Genomic DNA, 20,006 nt, shown 5'->3' on the forward strand with positions numbered 1-20,006 from the left:
TACAGTATGTTACCCAAAACAAACAATATTCACACTTTTCACATTTTCAGAAACATTATGAAATAAAATGTAATAATAAAAATAAAAAGCTGAACAGTATGGTGTGTGTGTGTGTGTGTGTGTGTGTGTGTGTGTGTGTGTGTGTGTGAGCGCTGGTTGGTGGTTCGCTGGTGGACAGGGCCAGGTCAGAGAGGGGGGGCGAGCCATTTCCCCTTCCACATGCAGCTCTCTGGGCAAGTCAGGACTCCAGAGCCAGAGAGAGGCAGTGAGTGGGCATGGGTCCAGTACCCAGTATTCCACTCTCCTGTTTGTATAGAGCCATTCATCTCCTTATTAGGATCAGTGCTGGGACTGAAAGGACGCTACAGGGGGCTCTCTGTGTTATGGTGTGTCGGTGTCAGTGAGCTAAAGAAGCCGAATACAGAGCTCAATGCTACTTGCTTAACCCGTTCAGACCGGGAACGCATCTGTGTAAGCCCTTTATTTTATACTTTGGCTATTCAAAAATAGCAGATATACAAGCTCATAGCGCGGCACCGAGTGCCGCGCTATGAACTTGCATATCTGCTATTTTTGAAAAATCGTGAAAATGTGTGCAAATCTTTGAATATATATATTTTTTAAAGCAAACATTTTTAACTCAAATATTTGCGTCTGGGCGGTCCCTGGAACAGAATATTTTGAGATGGGGGTCGGCGGCCAAATACACATCATTTTGGGGGTCCTTGACATGAAAAAGTTTGAGAACTACTGATATAGCAACATACGTTTTTCATATAACGTGTATAGCTGCTATTTTTGAATAGCCAAAGAAATCTAATGTGACACAGATGCGTTCCCGGGTTGAATGGGTTAAAAGTACAGGCAGGGCCAGGCACAGACACACACACACACACACACACACACTAACTCTGAGTAGTCATGTCAATGGCATACAAGAGCATTACAGAGTCTGTCTGTAGCATTTATGCCCAGTGCTACTGGATAGAACAGTGTGTTTTGCTAAAGGCCAGCTGAAAAACAACACCGACCATCTTTATCCGTGGACTAGAGTAGTTGGCGGTGCCTTTTTGGACTGATTTTGAAGTCTCCAATGAGAATGCAGCAAGGAAACTATCACCAGAGGCCCTGGGCATCAATCATTGAAATGAATTATAAAGGAGCTCCTCGTTTTCATTGCAAAACAAAATCAATGTGCTACAGCGAGTCGATGTAGCATCACCGCGTGAGAGCAGAGCAAAGCAATTTATGACGGCTAGCAACGCTCACAAACCATGCTGTAATGCAATAATACCGCCTTACAGTTTATTATTATTATTATCCCATTAAGACCTGGAACGCATCTGTGTCATTTTTTGATTTGAGCTAAAAAAGCATTATTTTACACTTTGGGCTATTCAAAAATAACAGATATACAAGCTCGTAGCGCGGCACCGAGTGCCGCGCTACGAGCTTGTAGATCTGCTATTTTTGAAAAATCGTGAAAATGTGTGCAAATCTTATATTATTTTAGAGCAAAAATTATTATCTCAAATCTTTGCTTCTGGGGGGTCCCTGGAACAAACTATTTTGAGATGGGGGCCGGCAGCCAAATACATTTCATTTTGGGGGGTCCTTGACATGAAAAAGTTTGAGCACCACTGATATAGAAACATACGTTTTTTTCAGAAAGCTGTTGGGATTTAGGAGACATTTGTAGAATCAGCTTCAGGTCTTAATGGGTTATATTATTCCATAATATAATTAGAGAGAGAGGGTCTGCTGATGCCAAGTGGTTTCCATGATTGTGCTATGGTGCTACAGCTCTGCACACAGGTGCTGAGGAGACGGTGAGAATAACATAATTCAGCATTGCACAGTCGGTGCGATGACCGAAACACATTAGCGAACGCAACCAACCACAGATGCAATGATTGGAAGATCGTTGTTGACCTCCTGCTAATCACAACAACACAAACTATCATACCTCACGTGACATCAATGGCATTACGGTTATTATACCAACACTGCTTTGTTGAGCAGCATATGACTTTGGCTTTACTGTGAGTAAGGGTACAACAGCAGCACTAATCAGAATCATCTTGATTGTTTACAGGGGTAAAACAAATTCACTAATATAAGAAATGAATCGATACTCGCAGCCTTAGTTGTGAGCGGTGCGTTACGGGTTAGCAACCTGGCCTTGGCTAGAACTCTTAACACATTAACTGCCAAGACCGTAGTCCTACGGGCCGTTAAATCCAACTGTTAAGCGCCGAGACCGTAGCCCTACGGGCTGCGGTCTTTTCGCGCATGCGCGGTCCGGGTGCACTTTCGGAATTTTTTTGATCCACTTCCGTTTCCGGTTTGATGACAGGAAATAGAATTATTTGGGATCCGGTTTTCACGATCACGCCCGCCCTCGTTCTACAGACGAAACTGAAACTCAATTCTCTTCCTGTAGTTTTTTCTCCTCGCATTTCACTGTTTAACGTAATCCGCTCTAACTCAAACATGGATGCCCCGTTTGACACGTGGTTTTCACTGGGAGATACAGGGAGATCGCGCGGATGTAAACAGACTGTGTAGCGCTCAATCTTAAGGATTTTAACAAGATCTATGGCGACATGAAAAAAACAAAAAAACAACAAAAACACCTTGGCACTGGTGAGTACATTATGAGATTAGCCCTTGGCAGTGGATGTGTTAACCTAACCTCCACCTGTTTAATTGCTGCCATAAAAAGCAATTTATTGCCCGATATAAAGTGTGTAATTTAACAGTGATGCTTACCACAGATGTGAGTGCCTGGGGTGATGATAAATCATGGGGACACATCCCCGGTAATGAGCTACACTACATTTATATTAGTGCACTGAGGAACAAGTTAGTAAGGATGAGACTTGCAGACCATGTGACTAAATCAGATATGACTAATAACTGGCAGTTAGCTACAGGGGGCATAGCGATATATCACAGTGCTTAATAAACGCCCTGGGTTAAGTGAACTACAAGTGGCCTTTCAGTATGAACTGAAATGTATACGAAGGCTGTTCAAAATATAAAAAATTAAGTATAAAGTGTGTGTATGAGATGGGGGTATTTGCAAAAAAACTATTTATTTCTTCCTCTGTGTACAACATTTAATACTCAAGATGTGTAGTTTTGTACTGTTATGATGTTAAAGGGGAATACCACTCATTTTCAACATTGAACTATGTCTTTAAAACACCTTAGAGCTGTTGTGTGAAAATAAGAAAAAAGTCCCCCCCCCCCCTTCCCCCTTCTATGTTGCCTAGAACTGGATAATTGATTGAGGTCATGTGATCAGTGACTTACGCAGGGTGTACTTTTGGCTGAGGGGGCGGAGCCAAATAGTTCAATGTTGAAAATGAGTGGTATTCCCCTTTAAGTACACAAGAGTAAAATTCTTTGGTTTGGCTTCCTCAACATTGTATGTTGGGGATGGTTCACAAAAAGCTAAATAGATGATGAGTGATGCTTCACAGATAATATAAATATATATGGTGTGGGTGGACATTTTACAAATAAGATAAACCCACAGGCAGTGTTTCACACTTTGTCCTGCCTCTCAGTGTGAGAATACCATAGATGTGCTACTATAGTGCAGTGGTTCTCAACCTTTTCAGGCCGTGACCCCCAAAATAATCATATTTGAACTGGGTGGGGACCCCCCATTTTGGTTGACTCCGTTCCACAGATAAATAGTGAAAATAGCAGATCTACAATGCCTCGCGTTGCGAGGCGTTTAGATCGGTTGTAGATCGGCTATTTTCCAATGTTTTGTCTCTTTCTTAGATAATTTGACAATTTGGCCAATGTTTTATATTTTGTTGATTACTTTTGTTGCAGTAATGGTCTTTTTTTTTTTTTTTTTAGGTATTAAAAAGGTCTTAAAAGTTCTTACATTGTCACTTCACTGTCATCTGGGGACCCCCCAAAAAAATCATGTGGGGACCCCCCTGGGGGTCCCGACCCACAGGTTGAGAACCACTGCTATAGTGCTACATACAAGTTGAAGTGCACTCGTGCAGCACACTAGGACGTCCTACCACATGATAGCCAAACCTTTCCACTCCAGCTGTGTACACGCAGGGAACACCTATAAGGTGATGTCACACCGGCGCGTTCAAATAATGTATATATCTGTTGTGCAAGTATGCAAATGAGGGGATTGTATAGGTTCAGAAAGTATACAGTGGTGGTGAATGAGGCATAAGCCTTGCCTCTGTGTTCCTGAACCTGTCAGACCAGTTTGAGAAGCCAGAGGACGGGCCCAAAGGGATTGGGAGTAGTCTAGTCTCTTGCTCCTCAGCAGACTATACGATTGCACAAACAGTAAGCGTAGTTATCCACAAACAACATGGAGCTTTTTTCACTGGGGAAACACTGGGATTAGCAAATCTTGGTCCCTATCCAGTAAGTATGCTGCTACGCAACGCATGCTAGCATGATGCAATCATCATGTGGTGAAAGCCAGAGTTATGCCTGAATGGCCATGTTGCTCAAGCGGAAAATAGCTTGTATATCTGATATTTTCGGCGTGCAATAATATAGTGTGCGACTGTATAAATCAGGCATTATAGAGCTGAGCAGCGCTCCACATCATAAATGGCCAGCTGGCCCCCGGATGCACTATTGAAAATGCTCCGGGCCAGCTGACTGCAAAAAGCGCCCCCACACTGTGCCCATGGGTCGCCTTCATGAAGTTATTTATATATGATCGCCTCCTCATTTGCAGTGGTGTAAAGTAACTAAGTACATTTACTCAAGTATTGTACTTAAGTACAATTTTGAGGTATTTGTACTTTACTGGAGTATTTCCAATACTTTTACTTCTACTCCACTACATCTCAGAGGCAAAATATTGTACTTTTACTCCACTACAATGTTTTTTAAACTTTAGTTACTAGTTACTTTTCAGATATAAATTAGGATATTATGAAACATACATTAAGTACCACTTTAGCCCTATTTTATACATCTACAAGCTCACAACGATGCGACGCGTTGTGAGCTTGTAGATCTGCTATTTTCAAATATTTTAGTACTTTTACTTTTGGTACTTTAAGTACATTTTGAAACCAATACTTTTGTATTTTTACTCAAGTAAATTTTGAATTCCGGACTTTTACTTGTAACGGAGTATTTCTACATTGCAGTATTGGTACTTTTACTTAAGTAAAACATTTGAGTACTTTTCCCACCACTGGTACAACGCTGCTGCCCCACATGCGACTGCGAAGCGAACTAGTGAAGATGAGCTATTTCTGAAAATTCTTTTTACATTTTCAGAAGTTTTTTAGAAAGTTTTAGAAATCTTTAGAAAAATGCTTGTCTATAGTAATAACATGCCCAAAATAGGGATGCCAGGTTTGAAAGTGGTTAAACATTTTTTGGGTCACAGCATCCCACAGCACAGCATCCATCACCTGTCAGCAGAATTTACCTTTGCTTAGACAGCATCTCTTTTTGATGAATTACACTCCACTATTATTACATTTTGCGGTGAATCAACACAATGGCTATACGAGGTAAAAGTACAGAGTAATTGCTTTGAGGTTATCCATATTGAGTGAATTCAACTACAAAGTTAGTTTGTAATCCCACCCCCTCTTTCAGATTGCAAAATGTAGGCTATTTGGACGGATATAGTATTCAACAAATAAGTTACTTTTTACCAGCTTGCAAAGCACGCTGGTCTAAGAAGAGTCTAGTCAACACTTTGGCACATTGGCTGTCCTTAATATAGCCAATGGGGGATACTTTCCCATACTCTGAACGGGCGGTCTCGTCCTCCCAAGCTATGGCACTAGACACGCCTCTCGCCTCTATGGCCGCGAGAGAAATAAGCAACAGGTCTAAGGTTTTGGGAAAAAATCTAATTGCGATTTTTCTGACTGATATTGCGATTGCGATTTGATTGCGATTTTAAAAAATTCTTAAAAAAAAATTTTTTAGAGTCAAGCTTCAGTTTAGTATTCACTGTGTACGTTTAAAAAGTAATTGGAAGTAATGGAACATTACCAAATGGCATACCATTTATTTACTGTTCTAGATTCTAATAAATAAGGATGAGAACTAAAAGATATCAATTGCTTCATTGCTTCCAACATGTATCTTCCAAGTACTTTTTTCCCCATGTATATATTTAAAGACGGGGTGCCGTGATTTTCAGTGATTCCCCCCCCCCCCCCCCTAAAACATGATCATCAGGTATTATGGTTATACTAGGAGGAAGATTTTTTTCAAAAAAGTGTACAGAAAGTGTTAAAATTATGTTTTTATGTGGACACGCCTCCAGTTCATTAAGTATACCTGGTTCTCACCTTAGCACCTCCTTCACCACCTTAGCACCACCCACCTGTCCTAGTCCCTCCTCCTCCTCATGCCCACACCTGTTGTGTTATGATAATGAGGGGGAGGGTATGTTTTTACTGTGTCATTAAATGGCTGTTTTTCCATTGGCACGTTTGACCCTCAAGGTTTCAGCCTCCAGGTAGAAACTCAAAATAGTCAGAGAAGACATAAAACACCATAAAAACACCACCAGGGGGCTTAATGAAGTTCTATCAACCTCATAGACACATGAAAAACAGAAAAATGCAAAACTATGGCACCACCTCTTTGAACATTTAGCTGGAATAGAAATAGCTTATTTTTGTAAACAACCCAACATTGAACTTGTTAAGTCATTGACTTATGGCTCAAGAAGAGAAGCTTTTTCTGAAATGAAGTTCAAGAAATAAAAATAAAATTAAACAAATAATTACCTTTTTGTGTAAACAATTCACAGCAGTGAAATAAGTAGGTCTTTCACTTATGGCTCCAGAAGCATATTTACTGATATCCAGTATTTAGCTTATGTAGATTAACATTCAACTAAAATGTAACACTTTTTTGTCTCACAAGGCAAAGTCCTCTCCTACTGTACATTGTATTACTATTACTCCTTGGAAGTGAAAAACTCAGAATACATAAGTGACAAAGATACAGTTCATAGTTCATAGTCGCTTCTTTTGGGCTTGTTTTCATAGACAGCGTTGCTTATTTCTCTCACAAAACCTGGCAACACTGACCAGGAAGTGCTTTCCATCGTATTGTTTACATTGGATCACAGCATACAACAGTAATAGTTTAATTATGATGGGAAAAATATAAGTTACACATACAGAAACAAACATAGATAGGAGCAACACTACTACTACACTACTTGTGTCGCACCGAAAATAATGTTTTACCGCTACGCGCGGCATCGGGGACTCGTGCAACACGGCCGTTCGACAAACTTTAAATACTCGTAGCCGATGACGGAGAAGGACCTAACTCTATGAGAGGGACAGAGCGAGAGAGAGAGGGGGGGGGGCTCGCTGCCCTCTCGCTCCCTGTAGAGAGAGGCAGCCACTCTGGAGAGAAGGAGACAAGTCCCGCGGGTGCTCTGGGATTAATATTCATATTAAAATGATTTATTATGATAAAATAAAATAATAAAAAATCGCAGCCTTTGCGATTAGCTAATCGCGTGGTTTCAAATCGCGATTTCGGTTTGAAAACGATTAATCGTTCAGCCTTAGGTCTAAGCCAATGGGGAGCCACAAGCAGTGTTGCCAGATTCTGCGAGACAAATCAGAGAAAACAGAAAGCAAGCTGGTAAGCTATACATGACCGAGTCATGTCTTGTTTGAATCAAAATCCTATAAATGCCCTTTCCTTGCAGGAGTCTGGAGACCAACGAGTCGCCAATCATCAGACTCTCAATAGCTCATTGTCAGGCTCTCTTCCCATCTATTTTTTCCAATATGAAAATTCAACTGTAGCTAAATTTAGCTCCAAACTGTAACGATGTGTGTGTGACATTGTGTGACGATGTGTGGAATCCATTGGTTGGCTTAAATGTGTATTAGAAAACAAAGGGCCTGCTTTATTAACATCATGCCTCTGAAGCAGCAGCATCTTGTTTAATCCATTAAGACCGGGGAATGCATCTGTGTCATTTTGAGATTTTTTGGCTATTCAAAAATAGCTATTTTTGAAAAATATTGAAAATGTGTTGAATATATATACATTTTAACCAAAATCTTTGCTTCTGGGGGTCCCTGGAACAAATATTTTGAGAAGGGGGGGTCCGCGGACAAATACATATCATTTTGGGGGTCCTTGACATGAAAAAGGTTTGAGAACCACTGATATAGCAACATAAGGTTTTTTTAAAAAAAAAAGAGTTACAAATGTTTGCTTTAAAAATACATTAAAAGATTTGCACAAATTGTCACGATTTTTCGAAACAAATAGTAGATCTACAAGCGAGTGCCGCGCTATGAGCTTGTATATCTGCTATTTTTGAATAGCCAAAGAAATCAAAAAATGACACACGGATGCGTTCCCGGATTGAATGGTTTAATCCTAAATCTCTGGAAGTGCTCCAGCGGTGCTGCATGCACTGTGTGGCTAAAAGTAGACACAGTGTGGTAGTTGTGCTGAGCCGCTCCCCAGGTGTCTGTGTGTGTAACTAACTGCGTGTGAATGTAAGGCAGGGTGTTACGGGGACATTGCTGATTATGCTGGAAAAACCTGCAAAACCCTTCCTCAGGGGATGTGAAACCCTAGGCCAAATTTGTAGTTTGTTTGTTTTCCTGTACAGGTTAAAGGGATAGTTCACCCCCGAAATGACGTTTTTTTTCCCCTATCGATTAGTCACCCCATGGAGACTTGAATTCATGGATATTTTTTTAGTTTTTGTCGCATTCCTAAGCCAATAATTTGATGACCGGCAGTGGTTCCGGTAGGAGACACAAAGAGTCTCCTTTGTGTCTCCTACCGGAACAGCTGCCTACCGTTCCGCATTAAATTATTGGCTTAGGAATGCGACAAAAACCAAAACATATCCATGAATTCAAGTCTCCATGGGTGAACTTTTGGGTGAACTATCCCTTTAAACACTATACAGAGGGCTAAAGACATAGCAGGCTGGTAAGCAACACAGCTGCAGTTAATACAATTTGTAATGGGTGCGTGTTATAGATTTAGGTGTGCCCAGAGTCATGGGTGTGCTAGCCTCGATCTCCAGGCTTTTATTGCTTAGTTTTGCTAAAAAATAAAAGCCTGGCCCAACTATAGCCTGTACTGGGTATGAGGAAGTGTTTCATTTCCCAACCAACCAGAGTGCAGTGGGCGTCGCTCGTAATGTTGTGTTAACGGGGCGGGGGTTGACGGACAGATCGGTGAACCAATGGGATCAGGCGCCGTCTCTCGCCGGCTCTATACACACGCCCCTTTATACACGAAATCAGGAGGGTTGCAGCAGGCTATGGGTGTGCCAACGTGCAAGCAAAGACAGTAGTTAATACTTAACAGTATTTTTTTTCAATGCTTGCACATTGGCACGCCAAAATCTAACACACCCATTATAAACTTTATTAGCTGCAGCTGTGTTGCTTATATTCATGGTGCACTACAACATAAGGTCAATCTTACGCAGCCCGCCATGCGTTTACCCTTCTGTAGTTTTTAACCTTTGACATACTTCAAAAAGTATACAACTTGTGAAAAACTATTTGTGGAGGTCATTCTGTGGCATGCATGGTGGTGTGCACAAGAAATGTGGCGCTAATCAGTCCAGCGGGCTGCGAGATTAACTGCGGACACACAGACACACGCACAGACCATCTTAATCTAGGCGGTTAAGACTCATGCAGAAAATAAAGGCATTAAGGATAAAATGGCCTATATTTATGTACGATATATGGCTGAAGCTGTGACTAGGCAATAACACAATATTGACAGTGTTATGGTCCTTTATGCAGTCCAAACTGACTCCACATAGTCACTGCAATTGAACTGCTACAATGGTGATGGTAGAGTTGTCTCACATGAAGCAAAAGTGACAGTAATCAAATGTCACAGTTTATATTCTTTTTCACTTCTCAGGACTGCTTGATAGCTAGGGTACTTAAATCTAGGCTGTTTTACACAGGCTCAGCTTCTGATCTGATCTTTTAGGTCATAGAAGAGACAGTGTTCAAAGCCCCTGAAATGGTTCTTCATGTTCATCAGAAATTCCAGCGGACAGGGTAGGTACAGTTACAGTAGCACATCCAATCCAGCGCTGAGCAGAATGCCCAAACATCCGCGGTCAAACAGCCACAGCACGCCAACAAAACATCAAGCGTGGCGGCCATGGTCACTGTGGTCACAGAGAAGCATTCCTCAGATAGATACTTCATGACAATCTCTCCCCAAAAATGCATGTTTTTTTTTTCTTCTATTTTTGACCATGGGCTGAACAATCATGTTTTTATCTAATTACTGGAAAATCTGGATGAATGGATGTGAGTAGTAGGCAGTGGTGTAAAGTAACTAAGTACATTTACTTAAGTACTGTACTTCAATTTTGAGGTATTTGCACTTTACTTGAGTATTTCCAATACTTTTACTCCACTACATCTCAGGGGCAAATATTGTACTTTTACTCAATTATCTAACTACAATTATTTGAAAACTTTAATTACTAGATACTTTTCAGATATAAACTATATTATAAAACTATAATATTATATACCTAGGCTATATACTATAGGCTATATACACTATATACCTAGGCTATTTTATACCTAGGCTATTTGAAAATAGCCGATCTAGAGGGGCACGGTGGCGCAGTCGGTAGTGCTGTCGCCTCACAGCTAGAAGGTCCTGGGTTCGATTCCCGCCGGGGACGCTGTGGGCACTGGGGGCGTGTCTTCTCCTCCGCGTCATCAGCACCCATACCCTAGGTGGGGTTGGCGAAAGGGCCTACTCTGTGTGGAGTTTGCATGTTCTCCCCGTGTCTCCTAGGGTAGTTAATACCCTCACAAAAACATGTAGTAATCCTGGTCACTGTACCGCCTCCCCCATGACAGCCGGGGCGCCTGATGGAGGGGAAGGGAACTGGTTGGAATAACGTGTTCCTTCCACGCGCTACGTCCAACCAGGGAAACTCCCCCCTGTCAGGTGACAAGAAGGTCAGTTGGCTCTCATGCCTGAAGGAAGCATGAGCTCGGCCCTGGCCTCCCTACTGTGGGGTGACAGGTGTAATACTGGTGTAGGGCTGGTGTAGTGCCCAGGATCACTTAGGAAATTGGCACCGGGTGAAAAAAATGGGTTACAAAAATCGCGGGATAAAAATTAAAAAAAAAAAAAAAAAAATAGCCGATCTACAAGCTCACACTGCGTCGCATCGCGACGCGTTGTGAGCTTGTAGATCTGCTATTTTCAAACATTTGAGTACTTTTACTTTTGGTACTTTTACATATTACATTTTGATGCCAATACTTTTGTACTTTTACATTCATTCTGGACTTTTGCTTGTAAGAGTATTTCTATATTGCAGTATTGGTACTTTTACTTAAGTAAAGTACTTAAGTAAAGTACTTTTTCCACCACTGGTAGTAGGTGTGAAGGTGCCAATCATATAAAAACAATATGAAAATAAAACAATGGCTTGTTGGGTCGGTCAAATGAAGCAAGATATCAGCAAAAAAAACTATGTCCGCAGCAGAGCACATCACCAAAACATCAACACTGACCTGCCCCCCCAAAAAAAGAAGTTGGCACACATTATTTTCCCTCAGATGAGCCACTGTTGTGGGAGAGGAGGGGGGGGGGGTGAAATGCATGAAGCATGCAAAACATTATCATGACGTCAGATCGAAAACGGAGAAACATGACAAGTCTGCATCCCTTCGAAAAGAGGAAGATTTGTTCAAGGAAGGAGGAGGCAGCAGCCAGGCAGGAGGAGGAGGAGTGGAAGTGGGGAGAGATAGAGTGAGTGAGTGAGGTATGCAAAGGAAGAAGAAGAAAAAACAATCTCTTGACAAAACACAGAACCTGCTGACTCACTGTAATCAGCAAGGCTGAGGCTGGGCCGAGCTGCGGCTCTGGCAAGAGCCTGCCGACTCCCCTTCAGAAGGACAAAGTGACGCTTCCCGTCAGCTGAGACCCCACTAGTACCGTATATGAATGGAGGTAGGCAGGGGGAAATGGAACGGTGAAATAAAACTGTCTCAAAGCGTGAATTAGGCCTAGGCTTATCGTTTATTCTTCAAAACGTCATTCACTGTACGCAGAGAGCAGGAGGGAATCGGACAATAAATTGACCACATTCATGCACATAAAAACTGATACTAAAAATAAAGCCCCGGAGCGGAGCTAAGTGACGGCACTAGGAGGAGGAGGGGACGGACCGCTCAGGGGGGAAAAGGACCACAGTCAGGAGGAATGGAAATGAAAGGATGTCATCATCGCCCCAAGTGATACTGACGGTGGACAAAGGTGCTGGCGGTGGGTGAATAGAGGCCATAATGTCATAGATGAAGCTATAGCTGTGCGATCACTTCATTACAAATCACTATCACTGCGTTCCATGCAGTCACACAACAACGTAATGAGGTTTCTGAAAAAGACTGCAGTCAATTCAATGTACCTAAAAATGGATACAAAAAGTAAAGTAAACCTATTACTTGCACTACTGTATGTTATACTGCTGTAGCACTGATACGATACAAAGCAACAGCTATTATTATGATGATGATGTTATTAAAGTAGTGTGTGTGTGTGTGTGTGTGTGTGTGTGTGTGTGTGTGTGTGTGTGTGTGTGTGTGTGTGTGTGTGTGTGTGTGTGTGTGTGTGTGTATATATGGCTGCATGTATGTATATGCATAGCATAGGTGGGAAATGTGCATATGCCTGAACGTACTGCATGCCTGTACAGTATGTGTGCCTGTACTGTATAAGGGCAGCATCTAGTGTGTGTGTGTGTGTGTGTGTGTGTGTGTGTGTGTGTGTGTGTGTGTGTGTGTGTGTGTGTGTGTGTGTGTGTGTGTGTGTGTGTGTGTGTGTGTGTGTGTGTGTGTGTGTGCTCGTGCCCATGTGTGCATGCGTGTGTGCGCCCTGTGGCGCAGTGGGCAGCAGCCAACGTGACCGGATTCACCCAGCCACAAAAACACAGTGAGCCAGAGAATAACCCACAGGCGGAGCAGCCAGCAATGACAGCTGAGTGGACACATTGTCTAGCATGTACGCACACACTCAACACAGACACACACACACACACGTCACACACAGATACAGACATGCAGGATACACATGATACACATGTCACGTGTGTATGGTCTGGTTTAGCACGTATGTGTGAGATATTGCATTATTAGTGATGGGTAGGGTACATTGTTGCCAGATTCTGTGAGAGAAACAAGCAACCAGGTCTAGGAAAACCAGCCCAAAAGAAGCGACTATGGGCCACATGAGCACTTTAACATATACATCAGCTATTTGAAAATAGCAGATCTACAAGCTCACAAGGCATCGCATCGCGACGCGTTGTGAGCTTGTAGATCGGCTATTTTCAAATAAAATCTTGCGGGGAAATTATAATAAGCAGATCTGGCAACCCTGGTAGGGCATAAATCGGGATAAATTGATTAACCATTTAATCATTACTTTATACTTCATCGCACAATGGTGTTGTGCAAAAATAGTGAAAATAACTGATCTACGAGCTCACTGCGAGTTGCATCTTGACGCGTTGTGAACTTGTAGATCTGCTATTTTCACTATTTCTTAGCATTCTTTTTACGTTTTGCCTATAATGTTTTGACCAAAATAGGGATTCATTATAAATCGATAATTATAATAATAATTTAATTAAGTAGAGGTTTGGGCCACTATGCGGCACACCTACGTCGCACCGCCATTTCAAACAATATGCCAATATATATATGGAGATCTCTGTATCCGTCAGTCCTTGTCCCTTCTGTGCCCATAAAGGAGATCCCTGATGTTATCAGTATATGCCCATATATGGGCATACCCCCTTTTGTGCCCATATATGGAGCTGACTGATTTGTTTGCGCCTGATGCCATGACGACACATTGAGGTTAGACGACACACTCCATATTTGGGCGTAGCTGCATTGGTAACTCCTTATATGGTATTGGCTGAGTCATAGTGACATGAGCGTGACGACGTGGTCTGCCGGCTGCCCGGCCCGCCCTTAAGCCAATTTTAATATAGGATTAAATCATTTATTATTTTTCATAATCAATTAAATCGTTTAGTTTGATTAACTGTTGCAGCCCTAGTCTTGTTGCAGGTTTCAGTATCTTGCCTCAGTCTATGACATAACAGGCACGATGGCACCCAGCATTCTTCACCTTTGATGGTGGCTTAGCAGGGATAGCCTGTAGCTATAGTTTCTGCTTCTAACTGCGATATTATTTAAAACGGGTTAGGCTTACACGCATGTGCAAAAAGCACAACTCCCTCCAATAATACGACAGGGTGGATGTTAGCTCCTTCAGCCTCACAGGGTGCTCATTTGAATTGCAAATTCATGGCAGGCGGCATGCTGCGCTGTTAAAATCCCAGCAGCACCCTCGAGCATCTTAACGCTCACATGCACAAACGGCAACACATGCAGCCTAAGCATGTAGCTAAGCATGGATGCATAATTGCATGTATGCAAGAAACACACACGGCTGCAGTGCTGTATGATTCATTTATGATTGTTCACAAACATGCTGTACATTTCAAACATTGACAGACAGCAGCGTGAGCGAATGGGTACGAGGGGAAGCAGGGACATGACTCTGAGACTGATGCAATGACACCACAGTGAGTGTTTGCCACTGGGGGACCGGAGGGGAGGGGGTGGTAAATAAGCAGGAGAGAATCAGGCGGATGGCTGGCTGGCTGGACAGGACAGGAAGAGAGAGTTGTCCGATGTAAGGCTGCAACTATCGACTATTTCCGTAGCAATTATTTATCGACTACTTTTTTATTAATTGAATAATCGCGAATAAGGTTTTTTAATTTAAAAAAAATTATGAATCAATTAACCATTTAAGCCCTATTGTATACTTTGTCGTACAACGGCATCATGCAAAAATGTTGGAAAAAAGCGACCTACAAGCTTTGCGGCACGTTGTGAGCTTGTAGATCTGTCATTTTCACTATTTTTTTAAAGTTTGGAAAGAAATACGATTTTCGCATAATGACATGCTCAAATTAGAGATCAGTTATTCATCGATTATATTAAATTATCAATATTATAATTGACTAAATTGATTAGATCTATCAAGTGTTCCACCCCTAGTCCGATGTTATGACTGCTATGTGACAGGTCTACCAACTGAATGTGCCCACTTTGTGCCGCCTGAAAGAATAAGTGTATTTAAGTGTGACAAGACCACAAATGGAGCTGATAGAGTGAGCAAAAGGGCTTTGCAGAAGGAATATGACAAAATAAGCCAGATTCCAGATGAATAATTTTAACCAGATAAAATGAAAAAAATTATGTTAGTATTAGAAGCATAGGTTAGTATTTTTTGTTCATGGATTCAAATATAACTCACACACATACTTTACTACATCTGTAGGTTACACAGACATTGTATTTTAAATCCTGAGTTCATCTCTACAGTACAACATGATCACCAAAAAAAATTATGGTCAAAAGTTAGGCCACTTCCATTCAAGGAGCCATTCAAAAATAATAGAACACTGCTGGACCCCGTGATTCAGTCAACAGTCAACATAAGCACAGAGGACTGTGTGTCAGAGAGCATTCTGTTAGAACATGTCCACTTCAAAGCCACTTTTCTATCTGTTTTTGAGCATAGGCTACTCAGCCACTTGGCTCATACATAATTGAGAGTATGTACAGTACAGTGTGCTGCTGCTGAAGGGAGTGTGACGCTAAAACACTAAAATTGGCCGTGTGTGTGTGTGTGTGTGTGTGTGTGTGTGTGTGTGTGTGTGTGTGTGTGTGTGTGTGTGTGTGTGTGTGCACACACACACACTTGCATAGTGATGGGTGTGTCTGACATGCAAGACCTGCCAAAACTCCCAAGTTGGAATGACAGCTCCAATTTGCCTCGTCAGCATGGTCTGACATAAACATAGCAAAACACATCGATCTGTTGCTGTAACTGGAGATAGCAGCACTTTACAGTAGAACAGGACCACAACCAACCGGTTACCAGAGCTGACAACTTGCATGAAATATTATAAATAACAGACGAGCAAACTCAGCAAAGCCTGCCCATGAAGTGGCTGTTCAAACGCTACCCAAACACGTATATACGTGTTTGGGTAGCGTTTGAACAGCCACTTTAATGCCACTTTATATAAATAAAGCCACCTTATGGCTTTATTGTCCGGCTTTACTGGCTTTATTATTGTCCTTTCCCGTAGAATGGCTCTTCAAGCTATATAGCTTGAACCATTCTACGGGGAAAGGACAAGCCGATATGATAGCAGCTTTTTGACAATAAGGACGTTCCAACTTGCGCCTTCTTTTTTTTTTGTTCCATAATGACAATTTCAACCATTTGACATAAAATGAAACATTGCCTGTCTTAGTGACGAGTCTATTATTTTAGGCTTTATGTTATGAAATGATGCGCTGTTGAATGGCGCCAGTATGAACTGTATACTGTGGGGTATAAATGCCTTTTCGTTGCGGCACCGTACAATGCACAAAGAAAGAGACATAGGTATCACGAATAGCCTGTTAACGCTGTTATGTTAGATCATACAAATGGACGATTTGAGCAAATATTATGATCAAGCGTGTGTGTCTAAAAAGATTTCACAAGAAGGCAGTCAACAATTCGTTTAAAAGGACTTTGCATAGAGACCCGTTTTATCATCGAAATAATAACAGCATGCCCCCCAAACCAGCTGAATGTGAGATTTGTAAACGTACCCTCCCTCCAGTCAAACGGTCATCATCCAGGTAAGAACCATTGACGTTGGACCCCGGCACCGCGCGGTTGACTCAATCCGATTCCCCGTCGTTATTCCTGGGGTTGAAGCCTTCAGGAGGAGGCTTCGTATGGAGGATAGATCAGGGACCCTGTCAGGAGTGTGTGTCGGTGGACCAGCAGTGTAACCATGCAGGGGAAAGCCTCCTCCTCAGCTGAATGGAATTGGAAGGAAGGAGGGAGGAGAGTGGAAGAGGGAGGGACAGTGGTGGCAGTCAGTCTGGCAGATGCAGGGACAGGGAGGGAGGCAGAAGCAGTGGTGGGAAAAGTACTCAATTTTTTTTTTACTTAAGTAAAAGTATCGATATGGCAAGGTAGAAATACTCTGTTACAAGTAAAAGTCAGGAATTCAAAATGTACTTGAGCTAAAGTACAAAAGTATTGGTATCAATATGTGCTTAAATTAAGTATCAAAAGTAGAAAGTAGCCTACTCATTATGCAGAATCACAAGTTTTCAAATGTATAAAAATCTTAAGAAAATAGCAGATCTACAAGCTCACAATGCGTTGTGATTGGCTATTTTCAAATGTCCAAAATGTATATAGGGCTAATAAGTGGTAAATGTATGTTTTGTAATAATAATCAAAATCTACAAAGTAACTAGTAAACGTTATCAAATATTTATAGTGGAGTAAAAGTACAATATTTGCCTCTGAGATGTAGTGGAGTAGAAGTAAAAGTATTGACATTTTTAAATACTGAAGAAAGTAAAAAAATATATATCAGAATTTTACTTAAGTACATGTACTTAGTTACTTTACACCACTGCGGGTCACTAAAGGAACCCTTATCAGAAACCTTATCATAGCGTTTCATATTGCCACAGTCACAGAGGGTCAGATAGGCATTGTGCAAATCCTTTTGATTGAATTATCAAGCATAAGCCTATAAGCCTACTGTAAATAGCCCTCATTCACAACTATCCTATACCTGCTTCAATCTGCATACAGTGGTCATTAGGCTGCTTTTAGCCTTATAGAAAAGGCCTAATCACTGCTTCATGAATGGATGAATTAGCCTATGTAATTCCGGAGGTTGGAAACAAGTCTTCTGAATGAAACACCACACACATTTAGTTGTGTTTGGTAAAGATAGTAGCCTACTTAAAGTACCCTAGTGATGTTCTTCTGACTTTAACAATGGAGATTAATTGCTGATAAAGTAGGCTATTACCTAATAGGTAGGCTATATTGATCTGAAAAGGTGTTGATTGATCAATTAGAAGCAAAGCCTCACATAGTCTACTATAGAAACTTTGAGTTTGTGTTATTTTCTCTCCGTGTGACATTATTACGTTTTTTTACCCATTTTTCTCTGGAATTATGCCAATTGATTCTTTCCCACACACATGTATGTGTTGTTACTTCTGTTGTATCCTACTGACTCACCTACCGGTGAGGAGCCTCCATCGGGAGGACATAGGATAGAGCCTTCGTCCTACTCCTCCCGCCCAACACTCCCTGCTGACAGGTGCCGACCCAGCCCGTAGGATTATGTGCAGACAGTGACAATTATCACCCTCCCCGCCCCCAGCTTCCCTCCCCCGAACACGGGGCAATTGTGTTCGTATAGACACTAGACAAACCCTGCACGACCTCCTGGTGGTCTGTTAATCAAATCTATTATTTGATTAATAGTGTGGCGTATAAGAGGGTTGTCAGCTTAAAAATAATCAACTGCCAAACCTCAAAACCCCAAAGTATATTTCCCACAAGTGCTTGAATGCTAGTAGTTTCTTAAAGATGTATTTAGGGTGTCCAGATACATGCAGTACCAATGCAAATCAACTATTGTACATTTAAAATGTGAAACTGTACTCAGCAAAGTCCCGAATGTTCAATTAACTCAGAGAGTGTAAACATTTACTCTTACAGTTACATTTGAACTCTCTTATTTTATTATGCAAGTGACCCACTCCAGTGTGATGTGCCTTAGCTCTGAAGGGCAGTGAATAAGAGGCCATTAGAAATGCAGACAAAGTACAGAGTGGACCTGGTAGTCTGAAGACCTTGGTGATAATGTGGTTACTGATGTGTTTAACTGTGGTGCCAGCCTATCCATTGGTCCCTCATGTGGTAGCAAGTCTAGCAAGTATTCCCATTTCCCTGTGCGTTTTGTTTTGTTTCAGTGAACACAATCTGTATGCTACTGAATGTGCCATACTCTACAAACTATCAACATTTTAAAATAATTTCAATATTTGTATTGATCTGGGCTTTGTAGAGTTTCATTGCAAGCTTAGGGATTTGTACTTAAAGACAAGTCGTTCAAAAATGTTTCAAAGCTAGGTCTGTCTAATAATGTAACATCATGTGTCTCTTGCGGCAATAAGACTGTGTCTTCAAAAGGCTGTGGAGGAGACCTGCTGTAGGTGCAAGAAGATGATGATTTGGTGTGAACATTTTAAAGAGCATTTGCAAACACACACTGACTGCATAAACTGTGATATGCCTGGCCTACGGGAGGCTCGCCTGGATGAGGGACATAAAACGCCAGAGAGGAAAGGTTGTGTTTAACAGAAATTGTGTCTTTATTGTAAACGGGTGGAGCAGGGGGGTTAGGAGAAAAGCAATTGAATTCTTTTTTTCTTCTTCTTTATTTTTGGGGGCATTTTAATGCATTATTCTGACATATACAGTGAAGAGACAGAGAGGAGTGACATTTAGCAAATGGTCTGGCTGGCCGGGAATCGACCTGGGCACTTGCTGTCCGGTATTAAAGGCCATTTGCTAGGCACCCGAACGGGTCACCCCAGCAATTACAGTAATTGTATTTGGTGAATATATCATGTAGCCCCTGGGAATACGGTCAACGAAGTATTGGGTCCATGGGAATACACTAAGTATAGGGTTCAAGTGGTTTGATAAGGTACACAATGTGTCTTCATTTCATGACTGCAGTAATTGGGAGGAGGATCTGTGGCCAATCACCTGGTCACACTTTTGTTTCCTCAAGATCCTCTGTCCCTGCTCCTGGAGCCTCCCTTCAGCCCCTGTGGAGGGCGCTGCTGCTTGGTGTACTCCAGTCCACAGCATCTGGAATTGACTGAGGAACACACTACAGCTACCTTACCACCTGAGGAACACACTACAGCTCAGCGTTCAAAACCATTGTGCCCTCCCAAGCTTGAAACCAAGCTCAGAGATCTAGGGCTCAATAGGGCCCCCCAGGGCTGTGTGCTCTGCCCCCTCCCGTATACTCCCTG

At 41.9% G+C, this 20,006-nt stretch overlaps 1 protein-coding gene across 2 annotated transcripts in view; it reads right to left on the reverse strand.

Moving 5' to 3' along the window:
- The window catches only part of LOC308082870 (band 4.1-like protein 1), a 112,502-nt gene extending 95,586 nt beyond the window's left edge, over nt 1-16,916 (reverse strand). For both annotated transcript variants that reach the window (XM_080424935.1, XM_080424934.1), the window contains exon 1: nt 16,743-16,916. The gene's annotated coding sequence lies outside the window, so the exon portion shown is untranslated. The remainder of the gene's footprint in view (nt 1-16,742) is intronic.
- Nucleotides 16,917-20,006: the final 3,090 nt, after the last annotated feature.

This window comes from Gymnoscopelus braueri (assembly GCF_963280865.1).
Source record: "Gymnoscopelus braueri genome assembly, chromosome: 3".
Lineage (NCBI taxonomy): Eukaryota > Metazoa > Chordata > Actinopteri > Myctophiformes > Myctophidae > Gymnoscopelus > Gymnoscopelus braueri.